Source organism: Peromyscus californicus, unplaced genomic scaffold (genome assembly GCF_007827085.1).
Source record: "Peromyscus californicus insignis strain IS unplaced genomic scaffold, ASM782708v3 Scaffold_8__1_contigs__length_139910024, whole genome shotgun sequence".
Lineage (NCBI taxonomy): Eukaryota > Metazoa > Chordata > Mammalia > Rodentia > Cricetidae > Peromyscus > Peromyscus californicus.
In genome coordinates, this window is record NW_026294606.1 from 86,692,188 (window position 1) to 86,710,192 (window position 18,005).

General features: G+C 44.7%; 1 long non-coding RNA gene across 2 annotated transcripts; it reads left to right on the forward strand.

Annotated features, from left to right (window-relative positions):
- Positions 1-986: 986 nt before the first annotated feature.
- Positions 987-8,928, forward strand: LOC128103337 (uncharacterized). Of its 2 annotated transcripts, XR_008215676.1 has the most exons (3): positions 987-1,449; positions 1,548-1,634; positions 6,864-8,928. It is a non-coding gene; the product is annotated as an uncharacterized LOC128103337 (long non-coding RNA). The 2 variants fall into 2 exon arrangements; XR_008215675.1 differs by having other exon boundaries at positions 987-1,634.
- The last annotated feature ends 9,077 nt before the right edge of the window (positions 8,929-18,005 follow it).

Genomic DNA, 18,005 nt, shown 5'->3' on the forward strand with positions numbered 1-18,005 from the left:
TTTATCTTTGGCTCTCCTTTCTCTGCCCTTTCTGTGCCTGACCAGGGCACTAACGCTCCTGATTTGCTTCTGGTGTAAGAAGAACCTTATGCTGTTAACGTTAATATTATTTTGCCAGTAGTAAAGACAAGAGTTAGTAAATATTGAGCCTTGTTATGTACCAGATACTATTGTAACCACTCTGCCAAACCAATTCCTTCCATTTTACAGTCAGGACAACCTGAGGTACAGGGACACTGAATGACACGTTTGAGTTCCACAGAGGAAATGATGGTGCCAGGATCCTAACTAGCATCCTATATGCAGACCATACGCAGTACAGCAAGATGGTGTGGCCACGGGAATACAGAAGTGGGTTTGTCAAGAGGTGAGTTGTAAATCCAGGGTCCTGGCTGGGAGAGAGCATCATGCAAGGCCTCCATGCTGTTGGGCTCTAAGACTTCAATGCAAGCTATTTTCAGGACCGAGATATGGAACCCTTAAGAACCCTGGGAATCAAAAGTCTCCTGATGCTGATACACAGAATCTGAAGAACAAGAACAGGGTGTCTTGGAAATAGATTAGGAGCCTGGAACACTGTCTCCTGCAGCAGTATGGACCAGGGGAGCAATAAGAATGGAAACTCCCAGGTTAAGACCAATCAGCCCTCTTTTACCCTGTACCCTTGGGGACCCAAATTCCTCTGCTCTGGCAATTCAGGTAGACAGATTTGAATGTGCCTTCTGTCTCCTTCATGGTTTGACACTACATTAACGCTTTCTTTTTGCAAAACCATTTCTGTAATACTGGCTTCTAGGTGTGGCTGGCTGTAAGCTTTTGCTTGGTATTACAGCGAGGCCTGAAAATGTGGGCACATGATACTATGTTTCTGTAAATGTTGCAAAAATGTTTATACTTTAACTATTGTGGGTTAAGTCCATTATCCGTTTTAACTCTAACTTCCCGTCTTATGGAGTGGCCTTGAAGTAGCTGTGAACATTTTGGGAAGCAAGCCAAGTAAAATAAGGCTGGAGAGACATTTTGTTTGTGTTTAATGGGACACAGAGCCAGGAGGAGGGAGATAAAGAGGTGGCATGGGAACGCTTACTACTGGGAAGCCCAAACCCCCACTGCTGGCAGGAACCCGAGCCTCTCCTGCTGGTATGTGGTATACTTCATGTCTCATTTGTGACTGCAGACACTAGCCACACAGGTGTGGGAACAGTAGCCCAGGCAGAAACTGCCACCCTCTGTGGGAGTCCTGTCGGCTTTACCTTTCCTCAGCACTGGAGGCTCCAGGAGCAAAGAGCTGCTGAGCTTGAGATGGAGAAGACTAGGAGCCTGACTAGTGCAGTGCTTTACAAAAAACCAAAGCAACAAACGAAGGAACCCACGTGTGGTGGGCTTGGCAACCGCAGCTCTGTCTGGTCAAAGAGTCAGGAATGGATCAGAAGGTAGCAGATACAATTGGTAAGTATTGATCTGAATCCCGGTGTTTGTAAAGCAACACAAGTCTATAGTTACCCCACAAAGCACAAACGCCATGCATATCTCTACTCTTCCTCTAGGAAACACATCTCAAACTTTAAGGAGTCAGAGAGTTAGTAGCAAAAAGTTGGGGAAAGGAGTAAGTGCTACAGAGCTGTGTCAAGCCAGTAAGTCCAATGAGAATACTACGTTTTCTTACAATTTCGTTGGTGCTTACAGTACTTGTTAGTGTTTAAAATATGTAACTTACTTTGATGTGTTTCTTACTTTAAATACTTAATGTTGTGTCTGATTTATTGTTCTTAATAGCCCTGGCTGGCCTCAAACTCACAGAGATCCACCTGCCTCTGCCTCCTGAGTACTGATACTAAAGGCATGCATCACCATGTCCAGCCCAGAATTTTAGTTCTTAAGTTCTGATTTCAACAGGACCCTCTTGCTCAACATCCCTCCTGGCTACAAAGGCCCCTTTGGGACATCTTTATAAAACTGAACTGCACATGTACAGCCACGCCTCATGGCTAATTAGGTTTCTCGGACCTGCTAGTACCTAGGCTGGTGGTTGTTACCAGTGAGGAGACAGTACCAGTGTCTCCTCACATCCTAGGACTTAACCATTACCAGACCTTAGTCTCCTTTTCCATTGAGATGCTGAGGGAAAAAATGAGAAGAAACAGTCAACACTTTTTGCAAGAGAAGATGGAAAAATCATAAAAATGACCCCAAGCTGCCATCAGGGTATCCAGTAGGGTCGTGTTCGGTCACAACCGCCAGTGTCCTGGGGAAGGATTCCAGCACAGGGCCTGATTTGTGAGCACCGGCTCCTTACCTCCAACATCCTGTTTTCACTCACCCTCCCTTTGTTGATAATTAGAATTAATAAATTAAGAACTCTCACTAGAACCATAAAATTCAAAGTGTAAAAATCAGTGGTTAATATTGAAAAGAAAATATTTGCATCATTTTTTTTTTTTGCTACAGGAGCATACATGTGCCTGTACCCACACTAACAAATTCACACACCACACACCATAACACACACACACACACAAAAAAAAAACCCACAAAGAAAATGAGTGAGCAAAGAAGAGTGAATCTTACCAACATGTTCAGAAGTGAAAAAAGCCAGGCAGAGAAAAGTATGAGCTATCTGACTGGGGTATGTGACGTTCAGAAATGAGAGAAACCAAGCAATGCTGGATGGTAGCATGGTTGAGGAAAATTGTCACATCCAGGCTGGAGGTGGTCAGGAGGTTCTAATCTGAATGATGACTTCACCACTAGTCTTCAGAGTAGCTCATGTGTTTGTTTTATTTACTTCTGTAAGCCACATTATATTTCAACATTGTAGTGGTTAGAAATGTTCAAACATGTAACTTATACTAAATAGGACTTTGTGGATAGCTGTTCGCTTTAGACCAGTGCAAAATGACTCACATATTGTACATTCCATGGACTAAACAACACTCTTATCATAAAAGTTTAATGTGATTTGAGTAATCAAAATCCTACTGGTTCAAAACTTTCAGGAACACCTATCGGAAAGTTCTACTGTACATTATTTACATGTCTAATATTTATTTTAATATGGGCATCATCTTCCACAAGTGTTATTTTAGGTGTTTGATATTTTTAACCAACCGAACTGGTTCTGCAAGTTTATTATAAAAAAAAGTAAATAGCAATTCATACACATAACTTCCGGCAGAAAAACGAAAGCACGGGGGGGGGGGGGGGGGGGGGGGGGGGCGGCGGTTTGGAGGGACATCAGGTACATGACCACAGGAAACATGCTGAGCTCCTGTAGCTGCAAAGCATGCTGAGCAAGCAAGGCATCCAGCTTCCCAAGCAACACCTTTTCTTCCTCAGTTTTGGTTTGTTTTGCTCTTTAAAATCCCTGCTCTGGGTCCTTCCAGCTGTTGCAGCTCGGCTATGCACCCTACACAAGAGAGAAAGGCTAGTTCCATCTCATGTGACCATCCACAGTGTCCCTGGATGGGGTTGAGGGGGATACCCAACTGTCTGACTCCCTGCACAAAAGAGCCCCTTCTCCCAGACCTTCATAGCAATTGATAGGCTTCCAACTCCTAAACACTCCATAGAAACTCCCAGGCAAACGTTTCCAACTGCCAAGTCCTCAAGGATGATAAGAATTCTTTAGAAACTCCTCCTAGTTATTGCAAAACCTTGACCTCCCTTCACTTTGCAGCCACCATGGAGATAAGAGCAGACCAGTCAGCGATTCCCAGCAACCATGATTGTGGGCCAGAAGTTCTGAGACTCAGACTGTTCCACCACTCCCGGACTACAGCCTGACTGTCCCCAGCAAAACACACCTATAGATGATGGAAATGGAGGGCCACCAAAGGACCTCTCTATGACACCACAGCAGTTGTCAACCCTCACTGCTGGGTCCTTGGTAGCAGAGTGGATGTATGGATATCCAAATGCTATATGGATCTGTCCACATCTGCCTTTGAGAAGGAAGTGGGGTCCACTGTGCCAAGGGCCTCCTATTCTCTGTTGTGCTCATCCTAAGAGAATGCCCTCCAAGGCAAATCTACCTCACATAGACTTTGTACTAGGAATCTGATTTTAGCTGAATGGGGACAACACTGTTAGTTGTATCTCAGGAAGACTGTTTTCCAGGGTTTCCCAGAGAGTGGCAGGTCAGGATTGTGTAGGATGCCCTGCAACCCCACAATCAAACATCAGACATTAACTAGAGGTCCAGCAATGCAATTCTCCTAGTAACAATACTTTTTAAAGTCTTTATATAGTTGCAACCTGAGTGTGTAGCACACAGATTCATGAGTACAGTATGAAATATACTGCACAGGACAGCAGACCTGGGTGAGATTATTTGTCTCACCCCAGCCCATAGCAGTGAATGCCTCTGTGAGCCAATGCTGTGCTTAATATTGTAGAAAATGGAAGTATGCCTGCACATCTAAAGTAAGTAGAAACTTTGCCTCACTGTAGGAGAGCTTCGTAAACAACACTCACCGGTCATAGAGTTTCTTTTGAAAAAATTTTTAGATAAAAAATATTTATTTTATTTTTTAAATTATGTATATATGTGTGGATATACTTATGTGAATGATGGTGCTCCTGAAGGCCAGAAGGGTAGGATCTAGAGACACAGATGTGAGATACCTGACATGGATGCTGGGAATAAAACTCAAGTCCTTAAACTGGGTGTAGTGGCACACGCCTTTAATCCTAGCACTCAGGAGGCAAAGGCAGGTGGAACTCTGTGAGTTTGAGGACAGCTTGGTCTACAGAGTAAGTTCCAGGTAGCCAAGGCTACACAGGAAACCCTGTCTCAAACAAACAAACAAACAAACAAATATAAAAACCTCAGATCCTCTGCAAGAGTATCCCTCTCTTAACATCTGAATCATCTATTCAACCCAATTTTTAAACTTTTAAAAATGTTATTTATTATTGTGTGCATGTAATGTGTATGTGGATGGGGGCATATAGGTGCCATGGCACATGTATAGAGGTCAGAGGACAACTGTGTGGGGTCATTTCTCTTTTACTTTTACACAGGTCCCAGGGCTCAAACTCCAGTTGTCAGGCTTGTGTGGCAGGTTCCTTTTGTATCAAGCTTTTTTTTTTTTTTTTTTTTTTTTTTTTTTGCCAGCCGTCAGCTCACGATAACAACTCAGAGACTTATTAATTATGAAAGCTTGGACTTAACTTAGGCTTGTTCCTAACTAGCTCCTTTTTTCCCTTTTTTTTATTATTAAGACATTTTCTATTCATTTTACATACCAACCACAGATCCCCCTCTCCTCCTTCCTCATGTCCCCCAGCCTTCCCCCCAAACCCACCCCCCATTCCCACCTCCTCTAAGGCAAGGCCTCCCATGGGGAGTCAGCAGAGCCTGGTACATTCAGTTGAGGCAGGTCCAAGCCCCTCCCTCTGCACCAAGGCTGTGTAAGGTGTCCCACCATAGGCACTAGGCTCCAAAAAGCCCAGTCATTCACCAGGGATGGATATTGATCCCACTGCCAGGGGCTGTCCCTTAAACAGTTCAAGCTAAACAACTGTCTCATCTATGAGGGCTTGTCCAGTCCCATGGGGGCTCCACAGCTATTGGTCCACAGTTCGTGAGTTCCACTAGTTTGGTTTGGTTGTCTGTACATTTCCCCATCATGATCTTGATGTCCCTTGCTCATAGAATCCCTCTTCTTTCTCATCAACTGGACTCCTGGAGCTGGAAATGGTCCTTGGCTGTGGATCTCTGCATCTGCTTCCATCAGTTACTGGATGAAGGCTAACTAGTTCTTATAACTTAAACTAACCCATTTATATTAATTTACATTCTGCCATGTGGCTTGTGGCTGTTACCTCTCCTCCTGCATATCCTGCTTGTTCTGCATCTTCTGGCTTCTCCACCTTTCTTCTTCCCAGAGTCCTCTCTGTCCCTGGAAATTTTACCTAACCTCTTCCTGCCTAGCTATTGGCCATTCAGTTCTTTATTAAACCAATCAGAAGGCATCTTGGTAAAGACACATCTTCACAGTGTAAACAAATATTCTGAAATACCCTTTATCCACTAAACAATGTCCCCAGCCCTGCATACAGTTTCTAGGATATAGTCTTGACCAGCAGGACTGAGTTATAGTAATTTGTCTATAGTATTGTGACTGTGGTTAATGATAATGATTAACTGTGGTTGATGTGTTGGGTATTTGAAAACCACTGTCTTAGGGTTTCTATTTGCTATGAAGAGACATCATGACCACGTTTACTCTTATAAAGAAAAACATTTCATTGAGGTTTAGTCCATAATCTTCATGGCAGGAAGCACGGCAGCACACAGGCAGATGTGGTGTTGGAGAGGTAGCTGGGAGTTTTATATTCAGATCCACCAGCAGCAGGAAGAGGGAGTGAGACACTGGGCCTGGCTTGAGCTCCTGAAACCCCAAAGCCCACCCCCTGTGACACACTTCCTCCAACAAGGTCACCCCTCCAATAATGCCATTCCCTATGAGTCTATGGGGGCCATTTTCATTCAAACCATCACAACATTTGATTCTAAATGTTCACAAATACACACACACACACACACACACACATAAACACACACACACACACACACACACACACACACACACACACACAATGTCAAACATGGTGACTCACACCTGTAATCCCAGAACTCAGGAGGCTGAGACAGTAGATTCTTGTGAGTTTGAGGGCAGCCTGAATTATCTAATAAGTTCAAGGCCAGCGTGGGTTTTATTGTGGGAACCATTTCACATGTGTATGTATCGAGACATTAATCACTACAACATTTTGTCAATTACACCTTAATAAAGCTAGTGGTGGGTGAGGAAAAGGGAATCCTTTTAAATTTACTGTGGGTTTTCCTTTCTTCTCAGGTAGTGGGAGGACTGTCGCTGGCTCCCCCATTCAGCAGCATCTTCTTGGCACTTCATCCCCAAGTGCCAAGGCACTTGATGTGGCAGCAAGTGCACAGTCTCTTCACCATGGAGCTGGCACTTAGAGATGATATTTGACACAAATAAGTGGATAGTGCTGGGAAAGGCACCACACACATCAGCCACCCAAAGGCAACGGTGTGGAGTTAGGCGGCTGTGTGCCTGGGAAGGAGCAGCCAACTGGGGGAAGAGTAAGAACCAGAACCTGCCAGCAGGGACTGCTCCCCTGGTCCTGTGAAACTAGAGGGAGAGAAGCCACCCGGGGAACGAAAGGGTAAGTAGATACAGGTCATGGTTATGATGGGGTCAGTTCAACACAGGCCCGGAAGCCTGTGGGACAGACCTGAGGAGCAGCATGAAGTAAGTCAGGTTGCTGATAGGGAGACTGTCGGGGACAAGGGTAAGAAGAAGCCAGGTTTGGGACCTGCCTTGAAGGTAGAGCAAGCAAGATCCTCTTGGTGCCTTGGGTCTTGGATTCGCATACACATAGGAGTGGTAAGGACAATCCCAAAGACAGTGGCCTGATAGACTGAAGCAATTGGCATCTGAGACAAGGAAGATGTCGTCAGCAAACAGTAGTTTGCCAGGGCAATTCAAAACTTGCCTTGTACATTCCAAGTCTGGTAGTCGGTGAGATGCTTGATTGAATATGTTGACCAGACAGTCATACACAGGAGTCTGGAGTCCAGAGAAGACTTGGTGACAGGTGTAAATTAAGAGATTCATCAGCTTATCAACAAACATGGAGAAGGGGGATGCACACCCAGAGAAGAGAGACTGAGAACTGCATTATTCCATGTTAAATAAGAGGATTGGCATTTTAAAAGCTAAGATTCATTGAGCATGGCCAGATGTCAGACAATGAATAGGCAGACATGAAGAAAATACCAGTCAAGGCCTCCGCTGTACAGGGCTACCAGCACTAACACCCAGCACCCATCTGCAGACAGTTGAAGCAATCCCTGTCTCCTTTGCTCATAATGTGGCCAGCAATAAACCTGCTACAGCACTAGCGTGTCCCTGCTCTCAGAGAACAGCACCGCCTATCTTGCCACTGATTGCTTCACAATCTGGGCTTGGCAAGGAACAGAACAATGCCCATGGGAACACAAGGTGTGGGCGGCTGGGGGTGAGTCCTCAAGCATCCAGCCCAAGCTAAGCACCTGGGTTCTTCCTGTGTCCACGTGCCTGCTGGACTTGGACATTGCCCTGACTGAGCCAGTCGGCAAACCTGCTGGAGCTGGCTCTGCCTGACACAGCCCCTGCTCTCCAAGCTCGCTAGACTAGAAGCACAGCCAATAGGATGCAGAGAAGTGTCAGTCAGTCCTCGGCTTTGACTGATAATCAAACTCCATCCAGATATCTTGTTCCTGCCTTAAGAAGGAAAATGCCTTCCTGGAATTACAGATTACAAATGAAGCTCTTAGACTTGCTTCTTGCACTTAGCCTGAAAAAAAAAAAAAAAAAAAAAAAAAAAAAAAAGCCTAGCAGTGGTGGTGAATGCCTTTAATCCCAACATTTGGGAGACAGAGGCAGGTGGATCTTGGAGTTTGAGGCTAGCCTGGTCTACGGAGCAAGTTCCAAGACAGCCAGAGATACACAGAGAAACCTTAGAAACCTTGCCTCTAAAAAATAAACAAAAAACAAAAAGGGAGAAAGAGGTGATAACAGTCCCATGCCCACTGTGGGGTGCTCAGGGTGCCATTTCTATTCACCTCCTTGGATCCTCATGCAATCTGACTTAGTCTGAGAAAGGGCCCTGGGGAAATGGTTGTGTGGGATCCTATTCAGTACTCGGCTTTCATGATTATATAGCTTAAGAACAGACATGATGGGAAGATAACCCAAACAAAAGGACTCATGTGTCTGACCTGAGCTTGACGTTAGCACTTGACATGGCCCTGCTGGTCAAGTGTGCCGGTGAGTGGCACAGAACCATGCTGGCCTTTCTCTTGTGTCCAGTCCCTCTCAGACCCTGAATAAAGTTTTCAGATGATTGTCTGGATTCATGGGTGCTGCTTGGTCCAAGCACAAGAGCTGGATTAAACTGAGAAGAGTCCAGGCTGTCATTCCAATGAAGTACCTGCTTCTGATAAGACTCTTTTAAAAGGAGCTGGAGAGATGGTTCAGTGATTAAGAACACTGGCTGCTCTTCCAGAGGACTCGGGTTCAATTCTTAGCACCCGTATGATGGCTAACAACCATGTGTAACTCCAGTTCCAGAAGACAATGCTATCTTCTGGCTTTACCTACACCAGACACACACGTGGTTCACAAACATGGATGCAAACAAAACTCTCATACATATAGAGGAAATAAATTAATTAAATTTTTAAAAAGAGTCTTTCAGGAAAGTTGATGTTCAACTTTTCCCTGTGCTGATGCCAGCAAAAATGGCTCGAGTATAAGTCTCAGAGAATGGCTCTGATACAGTGCCCCCTTGTGGGGGCTTTCATAAAAATGAGGTTTGCAGTAAGTAGTTGATGAGGTTTCTCTCGGGCTCACTAGCCTCTCCAAGTGGAGTTGAGATACATCTAGGAATCTGCACTATAGTGACACCAACAGTCCACACAGCCTCAGAGGACAGGATTAGTCATTTTGGTTCTGGGGATAGTTATAGATGAGAGATCCCTGCCACAACTTTCTGACTCTGTCCTCACAGGCTGGCAGGAGGGTCATTACAGCAGCCACAGGGCAAACCACAGCACCTTTTCAAACAAGGTGAATCAAACATATATTTCTGATGGTGTAGAGATCTGAAATCTTTGTTCTGAAATTCTTTGTGGGAAACCATGCTCTGTGTTAGGGGCCTACAGAGCTGGCTCTTGGCTCCTGTCCCTCCAGCTCTGAGTGCTGTCTGATGGCATGTTCTGGCCCAACTCTGGAGATCGGCAGCCTGGGCCTTCTCACGCTTGGAGGGAATTGTGAAAATGAGGTCATTTGGTCAAAGAAGAGCTGGGATGTTCACCTGAGCAGAAGACGAAACTGTTGTTTTCTTCTTAACATCTCCTGATAGATTTCAGGCTGTGCTTGAAGGAAGAAAAAGACAAAACAATAAAAGCACAAAAGATTCTCAATAATTAAATTGGGGAAAAATATGAACAATGACAGCTCTGGAGTCACCTGATATTTACTTATCACTTATCAACCATATGATGCCACCACATGAAGTTCTGGTAGTTGACAGAGCCCACGGATCTTACAAAGAAGGTATACCTTGTGAAATCCAAACTCAGGAGCTGGTGAGGAGGGAAAGTCTTAGGTGAGGGAGCCACCCGAGGGCAGTCCCTCCAACTGTCTGCATGGCTGCTAGCACGTGGCTATCTAGAGTCTTGTCTGATGTAGTAGGAACTTAACATATGTAGAATGGCTTAATGGACTTATATATTATAATGAGAAATGACAAAGAAGTCAGATAGATAAGGAAAAAAGTATTATCCAGTGTACATTGGATGAGGTGTGGGAAAAAATTCCAGGAGGGGGAAAACGCACTTCTCCAAGCTAAAAATGATAAATCTCAAAGAAGTTCCTTCTGCCCTGAATCACACCAAATAATGGGAGAGACCACTCTTCGAAAGCGGTGACTAGATAATATGCAAAGAGACATTGCTAGGAGCTCAGTAACTATTGGAGGCTTTAACACACCACACAGAACATGACAGAGCCAGTGAGCTGAAAACAAATGGAGAACTAAACAGCAGCATCTAGAGACCCCACCAGGCTGAAAATACTTCTCAAGAAAATAAAAGCAAAAGTTAATATGACAAAAATGACAGGGACTGTTCAGGAAATCACAAATCGTTACAAAGAAAATCTCAACAGAACTATTACAACCAAGAGTCTTTGCTCACAGTGTAATAAACCTGGAAATAATTAACAACTAAAACAAATAACCAGAGGCTGGAGAGATGGATGGAGGTTAAGGGTAAGCCACAGTCATCCTAGGGTCCTCCCTGCTAGGTAGACCCAAGTGCTAGGATTAAAGGTGTAAGTTACCTAAGAATGAAATATTTTTTTTCGAGACAGGTTTTCTCTGTATAGCCCTGGCTGTTCTGGAACTCACTCTGTAGACCAGGCCTTCAAGCTCACAGAGATCGACCTGCCTCTGCCTCCTGAGTGCTGGGATTAAAGACATGCACTACCATCACCCAGCCCAAAGTATTTCTTCTAAGATTAGAAACTGTCACCTGAAAGTTCTGAAAGCATAAGCAAGGTAGTTAAATCAGAAGAAGAAGAAGAAGAAGAAGAAGAAGAAGAAGAAGAAGAAGAAGAAGAAGAAGAAGAAGAAGAAGAAGAGGAGGAGGAGGAGGAGGAGGAGGAGGAGGAGGAGGAGGAGGAGGAGGAGGAGGAGGGGACAGACGTGCAGCTAAGAAACGCAAAGACACGAAACCATTAGACAAGATCACAGATCTGTAAAATTCTAGACAACAATGATCAAACTGACTCAAGCAATAAACTAATTCAGCAAATTAACAGATTATGTACCACAATAAACACACCAACAGCTTCCACACACACACACAATAGCCAGCTAGCTAGTAAAACCATAGCGGAAATCCATTTACATCAGCGACAGAGAAGATAAACCAGCCCAGAGTAAATGAAATACAGAAACACACAAAACCACTATGAGGAAAACATTCTTAAGACTCCTCAAAAGAGTGAAAGTGGGGTATGGAGGATGATGTCATCTGTCCTTACATAAGAGGGCTGGCAGCACGAAGATGCAGCTCTTCCCAAGTTATTTTATTAATGAGGTTTTTTGTTTGTTTGGTTGGGTTTGGGTTTGGGTTTTGTTGGGAGGGAGTTGTTTTGTTTTGATTTTTTTTTTTTTTTTTGGTTTTGGTAAGACAATCCAAATGGAAATGCCAACAAAGCTTATTGTTTTTGGAGCTAGACAAGTTTATGCTAAACCACGCAGAAAAATAAACGTGTGAGACTAGATGGGGCACCGAAAAAACTACATGGGAAACTAGCAGTGCCAAATATTAAAACACAGTCCACAGTCCCTTGACTTAGCACTCTATCTCTGACACACTCCCAGACAGACCGTGGGAAAGAACACAGCCAGGGAGTGAGCCCTGTGGACACTCACTGGCGCCCTGTCCGTGGAGAAAAAACAGTGCGGACAACCCACTAGTCATTTGGGAAGAGATACAGTTCCGTCTTGATGTTATACTGTATACAAGAATAACCTCCCAATGAATCGGGGGACTCAGACCCAAGAAAAGAAATGGCTGAATCTCTCTTCAATCTGTGTACAGGAGAAAATACTAAGTAACCTTGGAACACAGTATTTGGAATATGTGTCCTAGATTAATGTAAGAATGACTTTCTAGAGGCAGGAGAGATGGCTCCGTGGTTAAGAGCACCGGCTGTTCTTCCAGAGGTCCTGAGTTCAATTCCCAGCAACTACATGGTGTGTCACAACCATTTGTAATGGACTCTGATTCTCTCTTCTGGCCTGAATGAAGACAGAGCACTCATATACGTAAAATAAATAAAAAAGGACTTTCTAAACCAGGAGTGGTGGCGCGTGTGCAAGCCCAGGACTGAGAAAGCTAAAGTGTAAGGGCCGCTGTGAGTCCAAGGGCTGTACAGTCAGATCCCGTCTCAGAATTTAAAAAAGTAACTGATTTCATGTGTATGGGTGGTTTGTCTGAAGATGTGTCTGTGGACGTGCTTCCCTGGTAGCCAGAAGAGGGCACTGGATTCCCTGGAACTGGAGTCCACCATGTTGGTACTGAAAATCAAACCCGGGCCCTCTGGCAGATCACCTGTGTCGGAGGCTCACAACTACTGGTAACTCTAGCTTCAGAGAAGTTGATGCCCTCTTCTGGTCTCAGGTGCACACGTCTCACACGCATACACATACTTTTTGTAAATATATAAAGTTTTTTTAACTTTAAATGAGATGTAGTGAAAGGAAGGAAGGAAGGAAGGAAGGAAGGAAGGAGGGAGAGAGAGAGAGAGAAAGGAAGGAAGGAAGGAAGGAAGGAAGGAAGGAGGAAGGGAGGAAGGAAGGAAGGAAGGAAGGAAGAAAAAGTAAGAAAGGAGGAAGGAAGGAAGAAGGAAGGAGGAAGGGAGGAAGGAAAGAAAGAAGGGAGGAAGGAAGGAAAGGTAAAAAGGAAGGAAAGGGGAGGGGAGGGAAAGGAAGGAAGAAGGAAGGAAGAAAGAAGGAAGGAAGGAAGGAAGGAAGGAAGGGAACTAGAGTGGAGAGATAGTTTTGTAACTAAAGTACTTGCTGCTGTTCATGAGGACCCCAATTCAGTTCCTAACCCCTCATGCTTTACAGCTGACCTAAAGCCCAGCTCCAGGGGCTCGGATGCCTCCTTCTGACCACAGAAGACATCAAGCACACTCATGGCATACATATGTATGTCAAAACACTCACACATACAAAAAATTAAAATCTAATAGAATTCTAAATAAAATACATAGTATAAAATTAAAACTTACATGTGGAACTAAAATACCCAAAGCACCATTTTAAAACGTGACAATGCAAGGCTGGGGAGGTGGCTCAGCAGTTAGCAGCAGCAAGTGGGGCCTAGTCTCAAGAGAACAGGGTAGAGAGTGGCAGAACAGGATTCCTGACGTCCTCCTCTGGTCTCTGTGTGCACACCTAAGTGTACAAACTCACATTTATTTGATATGCACTGCCCCCTCCACACACACACGATATAGGAAAGTTTAAAAGTTAAAAGAGTAGCCAGGCTGAGTAGAACAGACCTGTAACTCCTGAGGCAGAAAAATGGGGAATTGGAGGCCAACCTATGAAAATTAGTGAGACTCCATGATGATTTCCCAGACAGAAAAAATAGGCTAATGGCATGAGGGACAATTCACACAAGGTACAAAAGGACATGCAACATACAGACATGTAAAATGGGAGCTGCACTGAGAGACACAGGAGGGTGGAAGGGTGGGCAAGACTTACCCTGTGAGCACCAAACCAATGCCAATCAAGAGAAAACCAGGCTGGGAAGCGGTGGTGCACGCCTTTGGCCCCAGCACTTGGGAGACAGAAGCAGGCAAATCTCTGAGTTTGAGGCCAGCCTGGTCTACAGAGTGAGTTCCAGTACAGCCAGGGCTACACAGAGAAATCCTGTCTGAGAGAGAGAGAGAGAGAGAGAGAGAGAGAGAGAGAGAGAGAGAGAGAGAGAGAGAGAGAGAGAGAGAAGAGAACCAGATAGCTAAACCATAGTAAGACGTCAGAATTAGGACTAGAAAAGGATGAAAAGAACAAATCACTAACTTACCAGGAAGATAAGCCAGTGCACCCCACAGCATCCCAAAACACAAAAAGAAGCCAGGTTGTACACGGCATAAGGGAGACTGAGGCAGGAGGATCACCATGAAACGGCATATGCTACAAAGTAAGTTCCAGGCCAACCTGGTTACAGGGTGAGACTGTCTCCGAGAGGGCAGTGGACCAGGCTGGCTTCAAACTCAGGAGGCTCCATTCTTTTTGTCTGCCAGACTCAGTGCCTGCTTGCTTCCAGGATCTGAACCGAAAGTATCCTGGGCCCCATGTGATTCAGTCATCACACCCTCTGGAACAGCGCTGCGCAAGCCATTTATCTACTGCTTATGTCATAACCACACCTAAACTAGTTACGGTTTAAAGCAACTCCAGAATGTGACCACATTGAGCTTGCACTTACTGGGTGCTCACTCTAATCATGCCAAGTACCGTAAACTCTGGATAAAGTGAGTAGAGACTTCCGCTGCAGTCCTTCATCCCTCGTGTTGACTTAGATGTATTAGGACAGTCGCCTCAGAAGGAAGCACAGCAGAAACTGGATTGACAGCTCTGCTGCTTGGGATGAACTTCACCAGTTACTGTTCTTGGTGACATGAGATTAATAAAAAACAAACAAACAACTGTAATTTGAAAAATGTACACCCTGAGCTCTGAGCATGGATGTTAATAGCAGCTCCATTCCTGGTGGTCAAAACTTGAAGTAAACAAAATGGCCGTCAGTAGGTAAATGAAAAATAGACGGTGGTCTTTCCAGATGGTGGAATAGTACTCAGTGCTAAAATAAAAGGAGCTATTGAGCCAGGAGGTCCTCAAGTGGATGCTACTAAATGAAAGAAGTCAACCTGAAAAGGACAGACAACACAATTCGCACTGTGTGATATTCCAGAAGAGCAGTTTCCAGGAGTAGGGTTAGGAGGGTGGGGAGAGTTGAGCAGGGACAGGTGAATCACAGTGGACTCTTGGGGCAGTAAACCTACTCCATGCCAAGACACATGATGGTGGTAATAACAAACCATATCACTATAAATCTATAAAAACCTACAGGATGTTCAGCACCAAGGATGATCCCCTCCTCTCTGCGAACTGTGAGCTCTGAGACCTGACAAGGAGGCAATGAAGGTTGGTGGCTGTCCAAAAATGACTGACTGTGGGCAGGTGTAGATGGCGTGGGAGCAGGAAAGTGGAGGATTGGGACATATGTGAAATCTCTGACCTTCTGTTAAGAAACCTAAAAAGGCTCTCATAAAGTCTGTTTTTTAAATGTACAGCTTAGCTGGGAAGCAGAGGCAGGCAGAAGTTTGAGGCCAGCCTGGTCTATATAATGAATTCCAAGACAGCCAGGGCTACACAAAAAAAACCCTGTCTCAAACAAAACAAAACAAAACAAAAGGAAAACTTAGATCCTCATGGTTAAGTGTCTTTTGGCAGAGCCAGGCGGATCTCTGTGAGTTCGAGGCCAGCCTGGGCTACCAAGTGAGTTCCAGGAAAGGCGCAAAGCTACACAGAGAAACCCTGTCTCGAAAAACCAAAAAAAAAAAAAAAAAAAAAAAAACAATTTAACTTTTCATGTAACTAACTTAAGTCCTCTATAATTTTAAGAACATTATTAAATTATCAGATAAAATCGTAAAATATTTTTATTTAAATACTACATAATATGCTCTTTTAAAAAATAATCTTTAAAAGCTGGACATGAGGGGGCTGGAGAGATGGCTCAGAGGTTAAGAGCACTGGCAGCTCTTCCAGAGGTCCTGAGTTCAATTCCCAGCAACCACATGGTGGCTCACAACCATCTGTAATGAGATCTGGTGCCCTCTTCTGGCCTGCAGTCATACATGCTGTATACATAATAAATAAATAAATCTAAAAAAAAAGAAAAGCTGGACATGATAGCACATGCCTGTAATCCTTGCACTTGGGCAGTTGAAGCAGGAGGACTAGGAATTGTAGACCAGCCTATGCTACAGAGCAACAGCTTGTCTCAAAAAAACAACAACATTAAAAAATATTTTTCTTTCTAAATGCTCCAAGAATTCCTATAATAAATACATAGTGAGGTCATGTCTTTTTGTTTTGTTTTGTTTTGTTTTTCAAGTCAAGGTTTCTCTGTGTAGCTCTGGCTGTCCTGGAAGTCGCTCTGTAGACTAGGCTGACCTTGAACTCACAGAGATCTGCCTGCCTCTGGCTCTCAAGTGCTGGGACTAAAGGTGTGTGCCACCACCTCTGGTAAGACTGTCTTTTAAAAAAATTAATTAACTTAGTATCCTGGAAACCCACTGAAAACTCCAGCAAAGAGTACAGAAACAAGAAGTCTAACTTCTAGATACTTAACAACTATTTTAGGTGTGTTGTTTGGGAAAAGGACACTTTCTACTCAAAGTGCTGTCTTTGCTGCTGCTAGCCCCCTTCTTACACCCTTAGGTAGCTTTTCTTATGAAAGTCAAGAGAGTGGCTGAAGTCTTCGGATACGTGTCTCTGTGAAGCAGACGATACAGCTGATGTGTAAGACCAGAGGAGAGAATCAACCTGTGCAAATGACTGGAGCATCAGACCCAGTGAGCTATTTGGACAGTTGCCAAGGGAAATGTCAATCTCAGTGCCACCAAGTGTTTTGTAAATAGCATTGGATATCAGCGCACACAGCCAAGCTCAGTGAGGCTAGTCCATGAAATAGCCCAGGCCACTCACTGCTGGTCAGCAGGAAGACTTGGAGGGAAGATGGGATTCAGGATTCTGCAATTCTACATGTCTTCCCCTGCTTCCACCACAGCAGGCAGCCAGGGCAAAGGAAGAAGGAAAGTAAAAAATAGAACCCAGTGCTAAGGGAGCTAGCTCCAAGTGGAGCTTGGCAGCCCAAAAGGCCTAGCAAGCTGCTCTGCCTCTAGAAACTGAATTTCTTGGCCCACAAACAGCCAGCTCACAATGATTTGTCCCTTTTAGGAAAGAGTGATAGAAGGAGTCAAGAGAATCTGTTACACTAGAGAGAAAACCTGTCTGTGCTTTTAGACAGCACCCTAGCAATGGCACCTTCCACAGAAGCCACAGGAGGCCTGATGGTGGAGAGCAGAATGTGAGAGAGGCTGTGTTACAGTCTCAGTGTCCAGACACACTGTCTGAACCCTTGGGATCTGCTGATGGACAGTGAACAAAATCCCTGCTCTTGTGCATCATCTGGCATGTGAGGTAGAGGAAGACAACACTTAATTATCAGGATGGAAGAGTCCTAAGGAAGGGGAGGGAGGCAGGGAGGCAGGGAGGCAGGGAGGCAGGGAGGCAGGGAGGCAGGGAGGCAGGGAGGCAGGGAGGCAGGGAGGCAGGGAGGCAGGGAGGCAGGGAGGGGAGAAGGACGTGATGGAAAGGCGTTTTCATAGAAATCAAAGCAAGAGAAGGAAGCGGCAGGATGGAGGAGCAAGTGCAGCCCCCAGGGGAGCTGGCAGTTCCGTCACCCTCATCTCTGTGTTTTTTATAGTAAACAGTGCTTCGTTCAAGTAGAAAACAACTGAATGCCCTGTTGGTTAGTCAGTTCCTTTGAATTTCTTATTAAAATGTCCTTTGTTTGTGACTGTGGTTATGAACACTTTAGGAACTTGTGGTTTCTAGGGACGTAGCTGCAATGGCACGTGCTGACGTTAGAGGGCGCAATGCTCACAGGCCGATGGCTGCCCATTTTCTACAAAGCACCTGCTTCACAGGCCTGGGCTACAGTTTAACACTGGCTATTTTTATGCCCACCAGGCTACCCCATGCCAGAGCCTGTTGCAATGCCCGATGCCTTTATTCCTTCCTGAACAACTGAAAAGAAATTGAGATACAAA